Source organism: Ambystoma mexicanum, chromosome 4q (genome assembly GCF_040938575.1).
Source record: "Ambystoma mexicanum isolate Mex_15411 chromosome 4q, UKY_AmexF1_1, whole genome shotgun sequence".
NCBI classification, from domain to species: Eukaryota; Metazoa; Chordata; class Amphibia; order Caudata; family Ambystomatidae; genus Ambystoma; species Ambystoma mexicanum.
In genome coordinates, this window is record NC_090928.1 from 1,274,234,171 (window position 1) to 1,274,253,083 (window position 18,913).

Consider the following 18,913-nt stretch of genomic DNA (forward strand, 5'->3'; position numbering starts at 1 on the left):
CAATCTGTAGGCATCTAATGGCCCCTCCCTGGGCAATGCACCGGCCCATCCACACAATGAAATCCTACCAATCTGTAGGCATCTAATGGCCCCTCCCTGGGCAATGCACCGGCCCATCCACACAATGAAATCCTACCAATCTGTAGGCATCTAATGGCCCCTCTCTGGGCAATGCACCGGCCCATCCACACAATGAAATCCTACCAATCTGTAGGCATCTAATGGCCCCTCCCTGGGCAATGCACCGGCCCATCCACACAATGAAATCCTACCAATCTGTAGGCATCGAGTGGACCCTCTCTGGGCAATGCACCCACCCATCCACACAATGAAATCCTACCAATCTGTAGGCATCGAGTGGACCCTCTCTGGGCAATGCACCGGCCCATCCACACAATGAAATCCTACCAATCTGTAGGCATCTAATGGCCCCTCCCTGGGCAATGCACCCACCCATCCACACAATGAAATCCTACCAATCTGTAGGCATCGAGTGGACCCTCCCTGGGCAATGCACCCGCCCATCCACACAATGAACTCCTACCAATCTGTAGGCATCGAGTGGACCCTCCCTGGGCAATGCACCCGCCCATCCACACAATGAAATCCTACAAATCTGTAGGCATCTAATAGACCCCCTCTCTGGGCAATGCACCTGCCCATACATACAATGAAATCCTACCAATCTGTAGGCTTCGAGTGGACCCTCTGTGGGCAATGCACCCACCCATCCACACAATGAAATCCTACCAATCTGTAGGCATCTAATGGCCCCTCCCTGGGCAAGGCACCCACCCATCCACACAATGAAATCCTACCAATCTGTAGGCATCTAATGGCCCCTCCCTGGGCAATGCACCGGCCCATCCACACAATGAAATCCTACCAATCTGTAGGCATCTAATGGCCCCTCCCTGGGCAATGCACCGGCCCATCCACACAATGAAATCCTACCAATCTGTAGGCATCTAATGGCCCCTCCCTGGGCAATGCACCCGCCCATCCACACAATGAAATCCTACCAATCTGTAGGCATCGAGTAGACCCTCTCTGGGCAATGCACCCACCCATCCACACAATGAAATCCTACCAATCTGTAGGCATCGAGTGGACCCTCTCTGGGCAATGGCCACCCATCCACACAATGAAATCCTACCAATCTGTAGGCATCTAATGGACCCTCTCATCCACACAATGAGATTGTACCAATCGGTAGACATCTAAAGGACCCCCTCTCTGGGCAATGCACCCGCCCATCCACACAATGAAATCCTACCAATCTGTAGGCATCGAGTGGACCCTCCCTGGGCAATGCACCCGCCCATCCACACAATGAAATCCTACCAATCTGTAGGCATCGAGTGGACCCTCCCTGGGCAATGCACCCGCCCATCCACACAATGAAATCCTACCAATCTGTAGGCATCGAGTGGACCCTCTCTGGGCAATGGCCACCCATCCACACAATGAAATCCTACAAATCTGTAGGCATCTAATAGACCCCCTCTCTGGGCAATGTACCTGCCCATACATACAATGAAATCCTACCAATCTGTAGGCTTCGAGTGGACCCTCTGTGGGCAATGCACCCGCCCATCCACACAATGAAATCCTACAAATCTGTAGGCATCGAGTGGACCCTCCCTGGGCAATGCACCCGCCCATCCACACAATGAAATCCTACCAATCTGTAGGCATCTAATGGCCCCTCCCTGGGCAATGCACCCGCCCATCCACACAATGAAATCCTACCAATCTGTAGGCATCTAATGGCCCCTCCCTGGGCAATGCACTGGCCCATCCACACAATGAAATCCTACCAATCTGTAGGCATCTAATGGCCCCTCCCTGGGCAATGCACCGGCCCATCCACACAATGAAATCCTACCAATCTGTAGGCATCGAGTGGACCCTCTCTGGGCAATGCACCCACCCATCCACACAATGAAATCCTACCAATCTGTAGGCATCGAGTGGACCCTCTCTGGGCAATGCACCCGCCCATCCACACAATGAAATCCTACCAATCTGTAGGCATCGAGTGGACCCTCCCTGGGCAATGCACCCGCCCATCCACACAATGAACTCCTACCAATCTGTAGGCATCGAGTGGACCCTCCCTGGGCAATGCACCCGCCCATCCACACAATGAAATCCTACAAATCTGTAGGCATCTAATAGACCCCCTCTCTGGGCAATGCACCTGCCCATACATACAATGAAATCCTACCAATCTGTAGGCTTCGAGTGGACCCTCTGTGGGCAATGCACCCACCCATCCACACAATGAAATCCTACCAATCTGTAGGCATCTAATGGCCCCTCCCTGGGCAATGCACCCACCCATCCACACAATGAAATCCTACCAATCTGTAGGCATCTAATGGCCCCTCCCTGGGCAATGCACCGGCCCATCCACACAATGAAATCCTACCAATCTGTAGGCATCGAGTGGACCCTCTGTGGGCAATGCACCCACCCATCCACACAATGAAATCCTACCAATCTGTAGGCATCTAATGGCCCCTCCCTGGGCAATGCACCGGCCCATCCACACAATGAAATCCTACCAATCTGTAGGCATCTAATGGCCCCTCCCTGGGCAATGCACCGGCCCATCCACACAATGAAATCCTACCAATCTGTAGGCATCGAGTGGACCCTCTGTGGGCAATGCACCCACCCATCCACACAATGAAATCCTACCAATCTGTAGGCATCTAATGGCCCCTCCCTGGGCAATGCACCGGCCCATCCACACAATGAAATCCTACCAATCTGTAGGCATCGAGTGGACCCTCTCTGGGCAATGCACCCACCCATCCACACAATGAAATCCTACCAATCTGTAGGCATCGAGTGGACCCTCTCTGGGCAATGGCCACCCATCCACACAATGAAATCCTACCAATCTGTAGGCATCTAATGGACCCTCTCATCCACACAATGAGATTGTACCAATCGGTAGACATCTAAAGGACCCCCTCTCTGGGCAATGCACCCGCCCATCCACACAATGAAATCCTACCAATCTGTAGGCATCGAGTGGACCCTCCCTGGGCAATGCACCCACCCATCCACACAATGAACTCCTACCAATCTGTAGGCATCGAGTGGACCCTCCCTGGGCAATGGCCACCCAAACAAGGACTTGACACATCCAACAAACACCCTGGAATTCTGCGCATTCTTAACAACTTCATCTGCTGAGCCTTCATCAGACCTAGTCACCCTCACCACCAGCACTTGAGGCCAGTTGAACACAGAGGTGTTGCTGGGGGGGGGGCTGAGGGGTCTATAGCCCCGGGTCTTTCGGGTGTAGCCCCGGATAAAAGCTCAGGAGCTACAACCAAAAGCCTAGCTAACCCCAAGTACCAACAGTCCTGACATTGGCCTAGCCCCAGATCTTTTCCAGATCTAGAAACACCCCTGGTTGAACACAATCTTTCCCAAATCTATTCACTGTCTAGTACTTCATGTGCACATGGATTGCAGTGCTGTGTGCTGCCCTATGGCCAACTGTACTTCAAATTCGCTTATTTCCATTGAGTGGTAATGGAGCACATTGCCAGTTACCAATTTCTCTGGCATCAGCCTTTGCACATGCATGCCAAAACCATAAACACTTGGCTGGTGGACACAGTGTCCAGTGTCTCATGCTGCAGCCATTTCAATGGGAAAGCCACAAAGCTCAGTAGCTGCAGGGGGCTACTGCCTAGGATGTTGCATGGGCCTACCAAGTCCAAGTAAAGGCCCAGGAACCTCCATTGATCTATCAGGGGACGATCTTGTTTTAATTACTTAAACCACAAGAAGCACAATCCCCAAAAACCAATTACACACCGGGGTCGTTATGTGGGGGCAAGAATGGCAAATAAATAAAAATGGAGAAATTAGCCAGAATGGACAATAGTCGAGATAAAAAGAAAGCTGACCGCACCCCTTATGACATCTCATCCCTGCATCCCCACATGATTCTCTACTAGCAAACTCTGTAGAAATCCCCTTATTCCATTGACTTTGCCCCTGGTTATTCCCCCGAGCCCTGTAGGGGGCTAAGAAATGCTCTTCAGCATAAAATGGTTCCCAGATCGCCGCAGCCATGTGATTGCCGGGACAGGTCGGAACTGGCAAGGACAGAAGGTTGCTCATAAACGAGCAGATAGCGCCATGAGGCGGAAGGTAGCCTATGCCCCTCGGCGGGAATCACCAGAGAGGAAGTCGTCATAGGACGCACCAGAAGTGAGCACCATAGAACGAAGGACAGGATCATTCGTACTTGGCGGGAGGCCAGATGTGTGCGCCAGAAAGCCTTTTGATGGTTTCTGGAATGTTCTTAGGTTTTGGTTTTGCCGGGTGACCAGTGATCTATAAAGGGAAGTGGTCTTGAGGTTGGATCAGGGTAGAATAGTCAGACCCCGATAGCCGTAGGATGCATTTCTTTTCTTGCATTGCAAGACAATGAATAAAGCCAACTCTGTTTGTCATCACCCAAAATTGAGATGTGAGCTTGGTTTCTCCGACAAATATTATACTGTTAGGGAGAATTCTCTGTTTAGGCTGAATTTCCTAACCTAGTGAGCCCCCAGCAGCTTTGCTGGATTTCTGGAGTTGGTTTTTTTCATCCTGCCAAGAGTGAGAATCTTTTCCTCCCACTCTTGGACATGATTTGTGGTATTTCTTTGAATGTTAATGTGTTCTATGGGCTATGGGGTCTTTTACTCCAGAGGGTCTCATGTATTTTGCAATATGTGTTGCACAGCACCCTCTGTGCCGTAACACTGGGGTGTCCTAGGTGACCCCCACCATAGACTCCATACCCTGGGACTGACTACTGTCTCCCAGGGCCTGTAAAGTCACCATTGGCTTTACTAGACCTAAATTTACTAACAGAACTAGTACAAACCATCCTATTGTGGACGTACTGGTAGGGATGATTTGATTACCCCTGGGTCTGTTGTACGAGGGGGCCCTGTCCCTTCCCCCCTCGTCGAGTTTTGGCTGGTGGCAGTGGATACTACTTTTTATATTCAACCGCGAATATATTCCTATGGGATTCTTCCCATTGTTCGAGGCTAATACTTTTTCACATTAGTCTCTAACATACCGCCGGTTTATTTATCTTAAATAAATTCACTGGTTGGTATTTTCTGCCAGAACTCGGTTTTTAAAATGGCGTATGTGTTCGCCTCCGTAACTCCGAACCAAAGGTTGAGCCCTTTGTTCCACTTTTGGCGGGCTTCTACATAGAAGCCCTCCAGAGTGGTGCCATTCTGTCTGGATAGTACAGGGGGTGTGGGAGGGGGTTTAGGCACCCTGGACTGAGTTGCCTTGCCAACTCAAGTCGAACTCTGGTGTGATTGGCCCAAGTGGTGAGCCGCCCCGCTCACCACTTAGCATGTTTGAGTGACAGCTAGGCTGAATGAATGGGGGTTTTCTGCATAAAAGCAGGGCTTTTGGGACTGGAATTTCAGAAGTCGCCACAGGACCTAAGAATCCGACAAGGGTAAAGATGAGCCGACCTGCAACGACGACACCTCCGGTGGAGCCCTGCTGAACTGACTCACCACTTCCCAACGACAGAGGAGATCTCCCTGCTGGAGAGTCTTTTCCCTTGACTGGTGGGAACAACCGGTCCCTTGTTTTTTCTTCGCTTCCAGGACGTCTAGTGGTCGAATTGCCCGAGCTGAGCACTCCGGCAACCGGATAGCCACTAACCACTGTACCGCGACCAAAAGGTGGTGCCTTGTGATGGAGCACTCCTCGGCCGGTCTCTTCCCTGGTGGTGCAACGATCTTCGCTTTCCTCTACGACGAGATCATCTCTTCTTCTGGCAAAGTCCCGACTTGCATCCACCACCAGGGACAACTGCCCCTGCCGGAGCTGTCTCTTCACTTTCAAGGTACTGTGTCCGCCTGGCTTCCCCTGTGACGGTTAGCGTGAGGTGTCTTAAATCCTTACCTTTCCACTAGGTCGCCTCCAGACCTTCTTAACTTTTGTTCTGAAACTGGTCCAACCTTTCTGCGACATTTTGCTACAAAGACTTGAAGTGCATTTCCACTGTGATACTTTTTGGGACATATCACCTGGCCCCCTGCTGTACTTGTCTTGCATTTGCTTCGTAAAAGTGTTGGTACTGAGTTGGTTTCGAACCCTGCCTTTTCTCTCCCTTTCTAATGAAATTAGAGTGCCATCTAGGCGAAAGCATTCACCTCTGTCTGCAAATAAGTGGTGCCGTTGAACCTAGACTTGTCGAAATATTGTTAGGGGATTGATATACTTATAGTAATTGTGATTGAAGTTGTTTGCCATATTAGTGCCAGTGTGTTTTACGTAGATGTGTTTTTAAATAAATAATTATATATCTTTACACCAAAGCTCTGATCAGTGTCTGCTTGTTCTACTCTGTAAATTGCCCTATCTTGTATAATCCAAATACTGCCTAACTCGTCTTGAGAGAAGTCTGACTGCTCAGCCACAGCTACCAGGTAAATCTGGGTGGTGCAGACTGCTACCAATTGGGTTTACTGCTAACTCCTGTAGTCCTAAGCTTTTTGCAGTGGTCCCAGAGGGAACTGCACAGGATTCTGCCTAACCTATACCAGCACATTTCTCTTTGTCACCCTAAGTACACAGAATAGTCTGTTCCTCTCCAGTCTCTCTCTCTCCCTCTCTCCCTGGAAGCAGATTTTGAAGGCATGAACTAAAACATTATTTATTTTGAATTTTGATTCTGCTGTAGCTGGTTTTGCCACTCTCCATAGAGTCCCAATCTTCTTGGCCTCGCACACCAACCCCACACATATAAGACGCAGAGACAAGGGAATGTGTAGCCTCTCTTTATTCCCCTTCCTCTCCCAGTATCCTTTGGTTTCCTTCCTTTTTCCTTAAGGTGGGCTGGCCACGTTGCATGTCACCACCCCCTCTTTGCCCCCCCCCATTGCTTATCATCTTTGTAGGGGTTGGTCTTTCTTCTCGTGTATTCTGGCGGCCATCGGGGGGGTATTCCCCTTGAGCTTGTTCCGTTTCCCTGTTCCTCCTCTCTGCAGGACCTGTATGAGGTCATAGCACAGCTGCTCGGAATGAGATGTTCCTTCCACCGCATTCGTGCTCGTGGTCCATACTGTTGGGTCTCTTTGGAGCAGCCCTCGGTTACCTCGGCGGTCATGACATCTTCCTCACCCTCTGTCACTGGCTCCTGTTCCACATCCTTCTTCCCTAGTGACCTTGTCCTCTCGGGAATCATTTGCTGCCTTTCAGTCTGAGCGCCCTACCCTTGAACCCAGACAACGATGGCACTTGCTGTTGATGATCCCATTCTCTCTCTGTCCTTGGCGGGCCGTGTCTAAAGGCTGTCCGTCGGATCTTCTTTCTGTCCATTCACAGGCTTGGCCCGGCGCTCCATTTCTTTGGAATCCTGTTGAGCAGCCCTGCTCTTGTGTTTCTCCTTTCCGGTTTCCTCGTCCTTTGTGCTGGCGGCCGAGCCGCTCGGGTGCCCTTGTTGGGGGCTATTTTGTTGAAGACTGCGGGGAGGTTTGTTCCCCACCCCACTGCACGTGCTGTGCAGTTGGCGAGTTATGGTCATATTGATGGTCGTGTTGGCGATCCAAGGATTTGTCAGACTAAGGTGTCAGGGACTGCCTTTCCGTCACCTGGGATTATCGCTGCTGGAGCGTGTTTCTTTCCAATTATGCTTCAGTTTTAAATGAACCCTTCACAATTATTCTAACTTACAAAACAGTTAAAATACGTTTTTTCCTCCATTTGAAAGAAACCCAGGTTCACTAACTCATAATCCAACTCTTTAAGTCACATTCTCAATAAAATATATTTCCCAGTTCTGATCAATCGTGTTTTTATAGCCAAAGCCGCCTTCACAAACGAGGTTTGAGTCGGAGGCAGTAGTCGCCTTTGTTAAGTTTCTTTGTACAGTGCGTAAAATGGCTAAAAACAGTCAGTGAACCATTTTGTAAAGCACTTCACTAAATGTTTAGCCAATTCATGAACTGCTTGGTAACTGTTATTTAAACATTTCAACTGCTTGAGAAAGGTAAAGCAAACGCCTTTCATTGTGTAGGCCGCAGAACTCTGCCAGCCCTGCCCCTCAGTCTCTGGTAAGCTGCCCACAGCATCCCTCACTAGCCAGAAAGTAAAGGTTATGGGTGTCGTAATCCTTGGTAAACTTGTGTCAAATCTGTTCCAGTCCAGGCGCACTGGCTTCTATGCTGGGACGAGTCCTCACATTTAGCGTACCCAAAGTGCATGCATTGATAACTGCCTTTTCTAAAAATCCTCAAGCTCTCTCTGGCATGCCTCTCACCGTTGGATGAGACAACAAGTTTCAGAAGAAACCCAGTCTAAATGCCCAGCGCTTCCCCACCCCATGCCTTCAGATTCTAATGCAAGTGAAGGCAGACTCAGATTCTAATGCAAGTGAAGGCAGACTCAGATTCTAATGCAAGTGAAGGCAGACTCAGATTCTAATGCAAGTGAAGGCAGACCGCCAGCAAACGCTTTACCAGGTTATTTCAAAACACTGCATGAAAGCAGGGGTTCAAAAGATGAAAGGATTAACCCAAATCCACCTTCTAGATGCTCTGGATTCTTGGTCGTGGTGACGAAAGAACGGACACTGGAAGGGGACATGCAGCAGCAGTCGACACAAAAGGCTTCCAACAAAGGATTCTTCTGTGCTTCTCATGGTTCTGTGGAGTTGGTGCCCTTTTCAAGGTACCAGTTGAAGGACGGTCACCGTGGATCGGATTCACCTCGCTATCTCAGACCAGCACTCTGGTGAGGGTACTTCAAGGAGTGGAATCTTGTCTCTGGAGGACCAGCAGGAGTCCACCAAAGTTTTAGAGAGATGTGTTCTTCAAAAGACTTTACACAGCACTCAGGCTCGAGGTGCCAAGGTATTGGCAGTTTGCAGCCCAGGAAGGTCAGCACTCGTTGTGGGATGGCTTGAAATGCAGGTCTTCTTAAGACTACATATAGACTACTTGCTGACGCTGAATGTAACTAACATGAATGGCCATGGAAAACAAGATGGAAGCCACAGCCGCACTGAAATAAATGGAAGACACATTGATTTTGCCGAGACGCGCAGACCAGGCTGCTTGTGCAGCCAGCATACATATTTTGGCCAAGGACACCGATGGAGAGAAAGTGTCACATTATCGGCACAACTAGGACACCTGCATGAGTAAAAGCTGAAAATCCTCATAAATGTGAGGAGGAAAATAACGGTTATGGTCTCTGCACACGTGATCTGAAGCGGAGGAACAGAGCCTGTTCATTCGAACCAAAGACCACTATTCCCATCCAACTGACGACAGACGATGCAAAAGTAATATTAAGTTGAAAGCTAAATGTTCTGTCTCAAGGCCTAGAGGACCAGAGATTGTAACCTTGTTGAGTACAGACAGCACCTGTGGGGTTTTTCCCACCACCTTGTATAGTTGCTCATGGGCTGGTAACTTTCCAAAGCACCAAGGCTGAGAAGACCCTCTGACCAATCCCTACCCACCTTTCATGCCTGCTCAGTTTGTTGCAAGACCCAATGGTAGCGCGCTAACCTGACATGCCTGTAGTTGCAACATCTAGGAGGTGGTCAAATGAGAAGCCACCAGATACGATTTAGCCAATGAAAGTACTAATCCCATACAACTTCTATATGTTGCCTACCGTACTGACCAATCCAATTTCACCTTAGGTTTTAGCAATGTATCATTTATTTTGTGATGTCACTTTGCAGTGAAACTCCATTACAAGCCTGTAACCAGCGAGAAAGTATTGAGAATCATGTGTTGTCCATAACTTTATTCCTGTTTCGAAACCTTTCAATAAACAGTAAGATTTGTCACATTTTCAGACTCTTCCGTTTTTTGGGTGCAGGGATTTCCCCTGAACCAGTTCCTCTTGCTTTTATTTAGGGAAATCAACAGACCACGCCTTACTTCAGGTGGTAACAGAGGATGGTCGCTAAGACCCCCGGAGAATACCATTTTTTCCCGCTGAGTGCCCAGAGGGATGTGCTGCAACCCACGAGGAACGGATCTTTGAACATGCGTGGAAACTGAGACAGATGTCCAGAGCTCCCTTGGTGAAATTCCTGCCCGCTCCCCGTGGGACTAAGAGCAGAAGGGACGGCAGAGGGACAGACTGGGGGAGTGACGGTGTCCGAGGGCTTCAGCGGATCCAGTATGAGTCCAGCAATCTGACAAACATTGGGGGTAGGAATTGTGTTGTGGTTTGTTTTTAATTTTTTTATGAGAGAATCCCTGTTTCAAGGCGTTAGCTTAGGTTGTGGAAGGTGTCAACTTACTGAACTTTACAGAAAATATAAAAACAATAAAAAACAGATTAAAGGATATCCTATGCAATGGTGTAGAAGAAGGACCACGTCCCCGAGTGGGCATTTTAAAAAGTGATTCCCCTCTGAATAAAAAAGCAGGATGGCAGCTGCAGGGCATTTGTGTTGTGGTGTGCAACTTTGTGTGCATTAATTTTCATTGTGCATTTTGAACTTTTCTTTGCCTGTATTGGTGGGTGATGTAAAAGGAAATTCTTGTCACAGGGCCTCATTACGACCCTAGCGTTATGGGGTTAATGGCGCCGGTAGAGCTGCCGGCACCGTTAACCCCATACTGCCTCATTACGTGGTCCGCTCACGGGACCCGCTCAGGACGCCTGGTTTACCAGGCGTCCTGAGCGGGTCCCTCGAGCAGCCCTGCATGCTAACAACGGGCCCGTCATTAACGGGCCCGTTGTTAGCATGCTCCCCATTCCCATTGAGCCATATGGGGGCTCAAATGGGAATGGGGATGTACCGGGTCCGGGTTCCCTGAATGGGGAAATACCGGGCCCTCCTAGGTCGGAACGGCCTAGCATTTCCCCATTCAGGGAACCCGGACCCGAGTTTGGGGGTAGCCATGCCCTTATTAAGGACATGGCTACCTCCAAACTCGTAATGAGGCCCACGGTCTATTCTTCAGTTATATCAGTGTGCTACCTATCAAAGGTTATTTCATTCTGTGTTGCCTCAATATTGGTGGCTGATGTAAGCGGTTTCTCATTTTAAATAAACAATACATTAATAAATAGCTCCTTAATACACACCAGCCTGGCTTCTAGTCCATTAGGGCACTGGGTACTCGTTGGGGTTATGTGTGAGACCTGAATTGCAGAAATAAAAGCATTTTTAGTGTGCGCCCCGTTCCTTGGAGGGGAAGGAGATCCCGGACTTGTTTGTGACCATATAATAAACCGCTACAGAACTGGGGGCTCGTGCCGTGATTGACTAAGTGTTTTCACTTGTGAGAGTGAAGCAGAGCAGATTATTCATTGAAGGTATTATTACATTCATTGGATAGAAAGCTGTGTTGCTTTGTGAAGGCGTCATACAAACCTTTACCCAGGGTTTCCTGGTTATGTGTATAAAGTAGTGATTGTTGTGAATACAAACTAAGCAGGAGCAGGGTAGAGATGTTGCCCTTGCACAGAGCGCATTTTAGGTACAGAACACATTTCATAATGAAGACCGTAGAGATTAATCTGGCCAGGAAGCACCTTCTAACCAAATTGTTTATTAAGGGTGAATGGATAGAACAGGAGCATAAAGCGTGGCAATCTAGAATGATGCAGACCTACAAGGCGGCCGTCTTAAAGCACTTCTCTGAGCACAGGAACCCTCAGAAGGCCCGCAAGGCTGCCTACAACCTGCAGTGTGGAGAAGATCAGGCACCTAGAGAGTTTGTGCAAGAACTGAAGCAGGCATTTGCCCAGACCTCTAGACGGGGGCGCACAAATAGCAGGGAGTTCATTAATAATTATTTCCATGCCCTCCCTAAGTACATAATGACCCTACTGGTTAGGGACTTCCATGAGCAAAGGACCCTAGATTGGGTAATAGAACAGGCTAACCGGATTTATGAAGTCCAAAAGCCAGTTGAAAACAAAAATAACCCCAAAAATCCCAAAGCATCAACCACACCCGCTGCTGCAAAGGTGGCAGAGGTGAAAAATACACGCATTTTAGACTTGGAAATGGGGGTGCCTAAAATGACTGCTCCCTCTAATAAGCAAAATGAGAGGCAGAGAAGACCTTCAAATTCATCCCAATCGGTGGTAGCCACGCAGGGTGCCCGAACCAACTCTTCACCTGACCCTGCCGCCTATATTAGCCCGAGATATAAGGGTAACAGACCCATCTTGGGGTATCTATGGACTCCCCCGGCACAAGAGAGGGGGGTCCAATCAGGTAAGTCCCGTCCCAGAAAACCTCACTCAAAACGTCCCTCAAAACTTCCCTCAGGAGGGAAGAAATGCTTCACCCTCCAACTTAAACTTCTTTCCCAGGTACCACCCCAAACCCCAACTTTCAGAACAATACTCCTCTCTCTCTCCCTGCTTTCAGGACAATAGAGCCCCAGATCAGGTAGAAGGGAGTCCCAGGATGGAGGGTTATCAGGGAAACCCTCAATACCAGAGCTACTTTGGGAGAAGTGACAGCTACCCTTCCCCGAGAGCAGCACAGGTATGACTCCAGGCCCCCATACCAATCAGAAAGGATGTTGCAACTGGAGCGCCAGGTCCAAAGTCTTACACAAGACCTGGGTCGCATGGTGAGGGGTCAGGAGAGTCCTCAAATGAACATGGCTGCCCAGAACAGCTCAAAACCAATGTCTGGCGCCCCGGAGCAATGACGGGGAGAAAACCCCAACAACCAACAGGTTTCAGAGGAGGAGGCGTGGGGGTAAGGGGGATGTAAACCCCTAGAGGAAACGTCCTTCCTTACCCAAGAAAAAAAAAGCCGTAGAAACCTCTGAACCTGAACACAAATCTCCTACCCCCGAAAAGCTGGAACCTACTGAACAGAGGGTAAGTAGGAGAAATCAAGGCCCAAAGAAAACCCATTTCGTGGAGGAAATCCATGTCATCCTGTTTGAAGGGAAAGAATACCTGGAGGATTCAGGGAAGAAAATGTTCTCTTTCAGGGATGGAGGGATCCCTCCCAAGGATAAATGGGTCCTAAAATACCCTAACTTAGACTGGGTAATTATGGAGACTGACCCAGAACCACCAATTCTTGAATCCCAACAATGTCACCCACAGAACTCTGAAGGAAATGAGGGATCCTTCCTCCCAAACAGGGTTGGGCAACGGTCTCTAGGAAAAGGGGGGCAGCAAAGAATCAGAGGAAAAAGGGGATGTACAAATCCCACAGATAGGTCTGTGCCAACTTTTGTTTACAGATTTCGGGACTCCGACCCAGAAAACTGCCCAAGATCACACAGTGTCAGAGTACAAAATAAAGAAATTCACTGCCAAGCTGGCTCAAAATTCACATTTTCTTTGCCCCCTGGAAGAAGGCAGATTTTATGCCTCCATCAAGGTACTGGGCCAATGTGCATTTTCAGTGCTGGTGGATACTGGATCCCAAGTCACCCTTCTGTCCAAAAAGGCCTTTGACCAAATGAATTCAGGAAGGGGGGAGAGTCACCAAATTCCCCTCACACCTCTTCCTGGACAACTCCAAAACTTCAATGGAAATGACATTTCCGTTGAGGGGACTGCAGATCTGGAGATTAAAATTGGGCGAAATAGGGTGAAACACTGGGTAATAGTCGTCACTCCAGAGGGCACACCTTGTCTACTGGGGAATGACATCCTCCGGAGGTCGTCAACCCTGATTGACTGTGTGAACAAGGTCCTCTGGACAGAGACTAACTGGCCAATCAAACTGAAACAAAGCACAAATTCTATGAGTTTAAATGGCACATGCTACATGATTTAACAACGGTCCGACCAAATTCAATTTCACTTTAGGAACAATCAAGTCCCCAACATCACGGTCATCTCTGCAGGAGAAAACCTGGTGATGGGGACCCTTATCCCTTTTTGAAAATCAACCTTCCTCCCAGTTTTAAGTGGCATTCCACACTGGAAGGAAATACCCTGAAATGTTATACCGATCCACAATCTGAAGAAAACCCAAATCCCATGATAAAAGATGATGAAAAACCAGCTCAGAGTTTGACTGACATCTTCCACATTCAGGCAAATGAGGGGAGGGGCCTCTTCTCGCCAGAGTATACCTAAATAATGGAAAAAGCTTCATCACTGAAGCGTTATTCAGGAATCTCAAAAGATCAGATCATTCCCACATTTAAGGTGATGGATAAGTGGGAAATGGGCCTGGAAACTCCAAATTCCAAACATCTCCTGTCTAGCAGGTGCATGCTAAATAGATCCATTGGCGACAAAAGCACAGAACATGATTATTGGGTTGTGAGAGATGTCCCCTTTGCATTTTACTTAGGCAGTGACATTCTCAATCGATTCGCAATTAATTTGGACTGTATTAATTACAAAGCCTGGTCCCGACTGGGGTTGGGGGGGTAACCCCATGGGCTTTGACAACTCTGAGAAGGCATTTCGGTCAGCCCAATTGCTGCCGTATGTAGTTGAGGTTCAAACGGGAGAAGAGGTCAACATCCCAGGACTGGTACGACAATTCACAATTCCCCTTAAAATTAAACAAGGACAGAACCTCAAAATTCAGGACACTTATATAAATTTGAATTATCACCTCGAACAGCAGGGGTTGTATCTGAACCTGACACGACTAGTTGACCTAGAACACGACACCATTTGAATATTAGTGGATAACAGCGACCCTAGAAGTATCACTTTGGGCGCAGACAACTTTATTGGAATGGCGGTTGATGCCCAACATTTTTCCATTGACTTGGGAATGAGATCATGGGACCAATTCCAAATGACTTACCTCTGTGAGGACGCTATAGCTCCAGAAAAGATTTTCACCCAGCAAGGGGGGAATTTCTTGGTGTACTCCTCCTGCCCTTATGGCAGGGAATAGGTAACCTGTGACATCACGAAGGATGGGGTGGTATTTTAAGTCAACAGTGACTACCTTCCCTCCTTAAAACCTCCTGTCCTGGTAAACACCCTTACAAGAAATCTCGCCACTCAACTGGAGGAAATTGCAAAAACCGGGATATTTCCAGGCTTCAGGCAGATGGTTAAGGAACAAATCAACCTCGCTGATGCCTGTGAGACCGAGGAGCAAAAGCAGAAGCTAAAACAGGTGTTTTTGGTTTTTCAGGAGATCTTTGCCGTGGATTCGTACGACTGGTCGCACCGGGATACATTCAACCTCCATACCAACAGACCCTGGAATGGCCCCCGTATTTGCAAAGCAATACCGGCTTCCTCTCGCGTCTATGGAGTCACTCACTGAAATTATAAAAAATGTGGAATCCTGTGGGATAATTTGTCCAGTCCACAGAACCTTTAATAACCCAGTACTGGGGATACTCAAACCCAATGGCCAATGGAGACTTTGCACAGACCACAGGGAGTTAAATAAACTGGTCCACATGTCCCAATGGCCCCTTCCCTACATCGATCAGGGACTGGCCCATATCCAAGGGCCAAAGGTGTATACCGACACAAAACACACCCTGGACGTTGCCGACCAGAAACCCAATGCTGTACTCCTAATGGGATAGTATCCCAGGTAAAATGTCTCAACTAAAGAGGGTTGATCCGTTCCTCCATGGAGACAGTCATCCCCGATAGTTGAGGAGGTAAAGTTGTAGTTTTCTAGCAAGCACTGTACATATGTGCTCACAAAATGTTCACAATATCATACCTATTAGAGTATTACCATATTTCAATATTTCTGTCTGCCTGCTGGAGTGTAGAGAGAAAAAAAAAACACTGACTCCAGATAGGTTAAACAGGTAAAATACAAGTGTTTATATATCCAATTCACGTAGAATCGCACTGTTAACTCTACAGTGCGGTGTGTTAACTGTAAGAGTTTTCACAAGACAGTGTTTCAAAACAGCAGTGGTACCATTTCAGCTGTAAAGATGCTCGGGTAAACCAAAAGAGGTCAATCAAAGAAATATACAAAGTTATATCACAATTACATCATTGGTAATAACTTTTGAAATGTAAACATAGGGAAACACTCTCCTAGGTGATGTTTGATGCCACCGCGTTTCAGATTACACTAATCCATCTTCAGGGCAGGATGTGTTTATCTTTCATACTGTATTCGTGATAAATTCTCTTGGTGAGTCCTACGAGTAATTAGAATAAACTAATTAGTGAGTGTAACGTAGAGTAATTCAAATCAAGCGATTAAATAGCAAATCAGCTAACCTAAGTGGTCCGAAGGACAGGACTCATGAGTTTGGTCAGGTCTGGAGAGAGTCTCCTAACGGCCAGACCGCAAAGGAGTGATGGCGGAATGTAACCCCCCTACAGGCATCTGCAAAAAAAGGAGGGAGATCCTCAGTCAGGGCAGATTGGAAAACCCGTTATATACTAGTTTTGGGGCCAAAATGTAGTGAATACATATGGGCTAATGTAAAAGTAAAATGGTCAGACCAAGACACCTACAGTCCAATGTTAAAATCTTAATTGGAGCACATATAACAAGTAGGAGGATAAGGAGGTATACTCGCGCTCGAGGCAGCTAAATGGAATTCTGAGGAAAATTCAATGTCCACACATGATGTCATAATAGTGTAGCCATCGGCGGCGAGATATCACGTTTTCTAAATACACATACTTGTCATGCCCTTTATAGTCTCTTTAATTTTCTGTTTATCTCCTCATAAACACATTATGCTCTAATGCAAACTGATTAGACCCAGAGATCTTGACATATTCCCGTACTCCATCTTCTATCCGTACACATATGGCTAGTCTTTAATACTGCATCCGGGTTGATCCAAATATCGACCACAGAGGTGTTTCAACAAATATGTATGACTATTCTCCACGTTTGGTACTGCTGCCCAAATGCAGCGTTTCATTGACATTGCAAGCCGCTCTGTTGCGGCGTCTATCGCAACACCGCTTACAGAATTGCCGGATGCCCACACCAAAATGGCGTCCGCGGCGCCAACGCGCATGCGTGGCGTCTCGGACGACCACCATTATTAGCGTTCAGACGGGAGCGACCCGTCTTGGCTACGGGCTGCTCGATTACACACTATCCTCGCGGATGACAAGTGTATTTAGAAAACGTGATATCTCGCCGCCGATGCCTACACTATTATGACATCATGTGTGGACATTGAATTTTCCTCAGAATTCCATTTAGCTGCCTTGAGCGCGAGTATACCTCCTTATCCTCCTACTCGTTATTTGTGCTCCAATTAAGATTTTAACATTGGACTGTAGGTGTCTTGGTCTGACCATTTTACTTTTACATTGGCCCATATGTATTCACTACATTTTGGCCCCAAAACTAGTATATAACAGGTTTTCCAATCTGCCCTGACTGAGGATCTCCCTCCTTTTTTTGCAGATGCCTGTAAGGGGGTTACATCCCGCCACCACTCCTTTGCGGTCTCTCCAGACCTGACCAAACTCATGAGTCCTGTCCTTCGGACCACTTAGGTTAGTTGATTTGCTATTTAATCGCTTGATTTGAATTACTCTCCGTTACACTCACTAATTAGTTTATTTTAATTACTCTTAGGACTCACCAAGAGAATTTATCACGAATACAGTATGAAAGATAAACACATCCTGCCCTGAAGATGGATTAGTTTAATCCGAAACGCGTTGGCATCAAACATCGCCTAGGAGAGTGTTTCCCTATGTTTAAATTTCAAAAGTTATTACCAATGATGTAATTGTGATATAACTTTGTATATTTCTTTGATTGACCTCTTTTGGTTTACCCGAGCATCTTTACATTTTTGGCATTTGCCCTGGGCGCCTTATTCCCTCAAAACTGCCCTGCTTTCACTGTGTTGATTTCAGTCTTGATAGAAAGTTTAAAAACACAGATTTGGTTTTCTTATGCACACATTGCTGTGCATGCTGGCAATTGTAGGCTTCCACTGAAGACGTGAAGAAAGAAGTTACAATCATGTGTACAGGACTAATTCGCCTGACTCGACTCCACACCTGTGTCCGCATGAGCACCCCCAGCCCTCAGGTGGACTCCTACATTGATGTTCCATTCATTTTCAGTAGCTTTTCCCAGCTAGTCTCTACTAGCTAAGGTGACCAGACATCCTTTTGTTCTAGGGCTGCCTAGATGGTGAATTGGGCCCTCTACCTGGTGAATTGTCTTGCCTGATTTTGGGCAAAGGCAGGGTGACAAACCACTTTAACCAAAAAAGGGATGGGTTGAAGGTTTTGAATTAATCTGAACCACTGGCACTGCTCTGGGGAAATGAGCTGAAAGAAAGCTGTGAGCTGGACAGAGCTCCGAGCTTTGTGTTGAACACTGTTTTGTTGTTGACATACCTACACATTGTATAGGTTAGTTGTGAGGGCAAGTATAGGTTTTGGACACAGACAGATTCCCAAATTGAACTCTTTGACTTTCCTTAGTTTTGGTTTGGTAGGGAAAATCCATTATATAATAAGGCAAGATAAGAGTCAGGATGGAAAAACGCTTACAATGATAACATTGTATTGTTAATTCAAAATCTGTTGTCTTTGTTTTACTCGAAGATGCCCTCATAGATGGTGTCAGGGGTGGGATGTGGCTCAACCGATACAAGTTGGGGAACCCTAAACTTTGGGAAGTTGAGTACAATAACATCAAACCCCTTCGTAGCCACTAATGGCTCTATCAGGTTTGATATCTGTAGTAGTAGGGATGAAACAATTCCCCAGGATAAAGGAGACAAATACCTGCTGACTTGATATTGATTCCACCCCCCACCGTCTCCCGATAAATATATTGGCTTGTCGATTTGGGATTGATGTTTTAGCAGGGGTGATGGATCCAAATTGCAGAGGCGGTGTTAAGGTGGTGCTACAAAACCACAGTAAGAAGAAGCCCTTCCATGTTTACCAAGGACATACCAGTGCTCAAGGGGTTACTGAAATGCAATGTTTCCTGGAGTAG

At 47.4% G+C, this 18,913-nt stretch overlaps 1 protein-coding gene across 2 annotated transcripts in view; it reads right to left on the bottom strand.

The window, feature by feature from the left end:
• Positions 1-18,913, bottom strand: part of LOC138468364 (phosphofurin acidic cluster sorting protein 2-like) — a 1,643,699-nt gene that overhangs the window by 1,562,064 nt on the left and 62,722 nt on the right. The window lies entirely within an intron of this gene.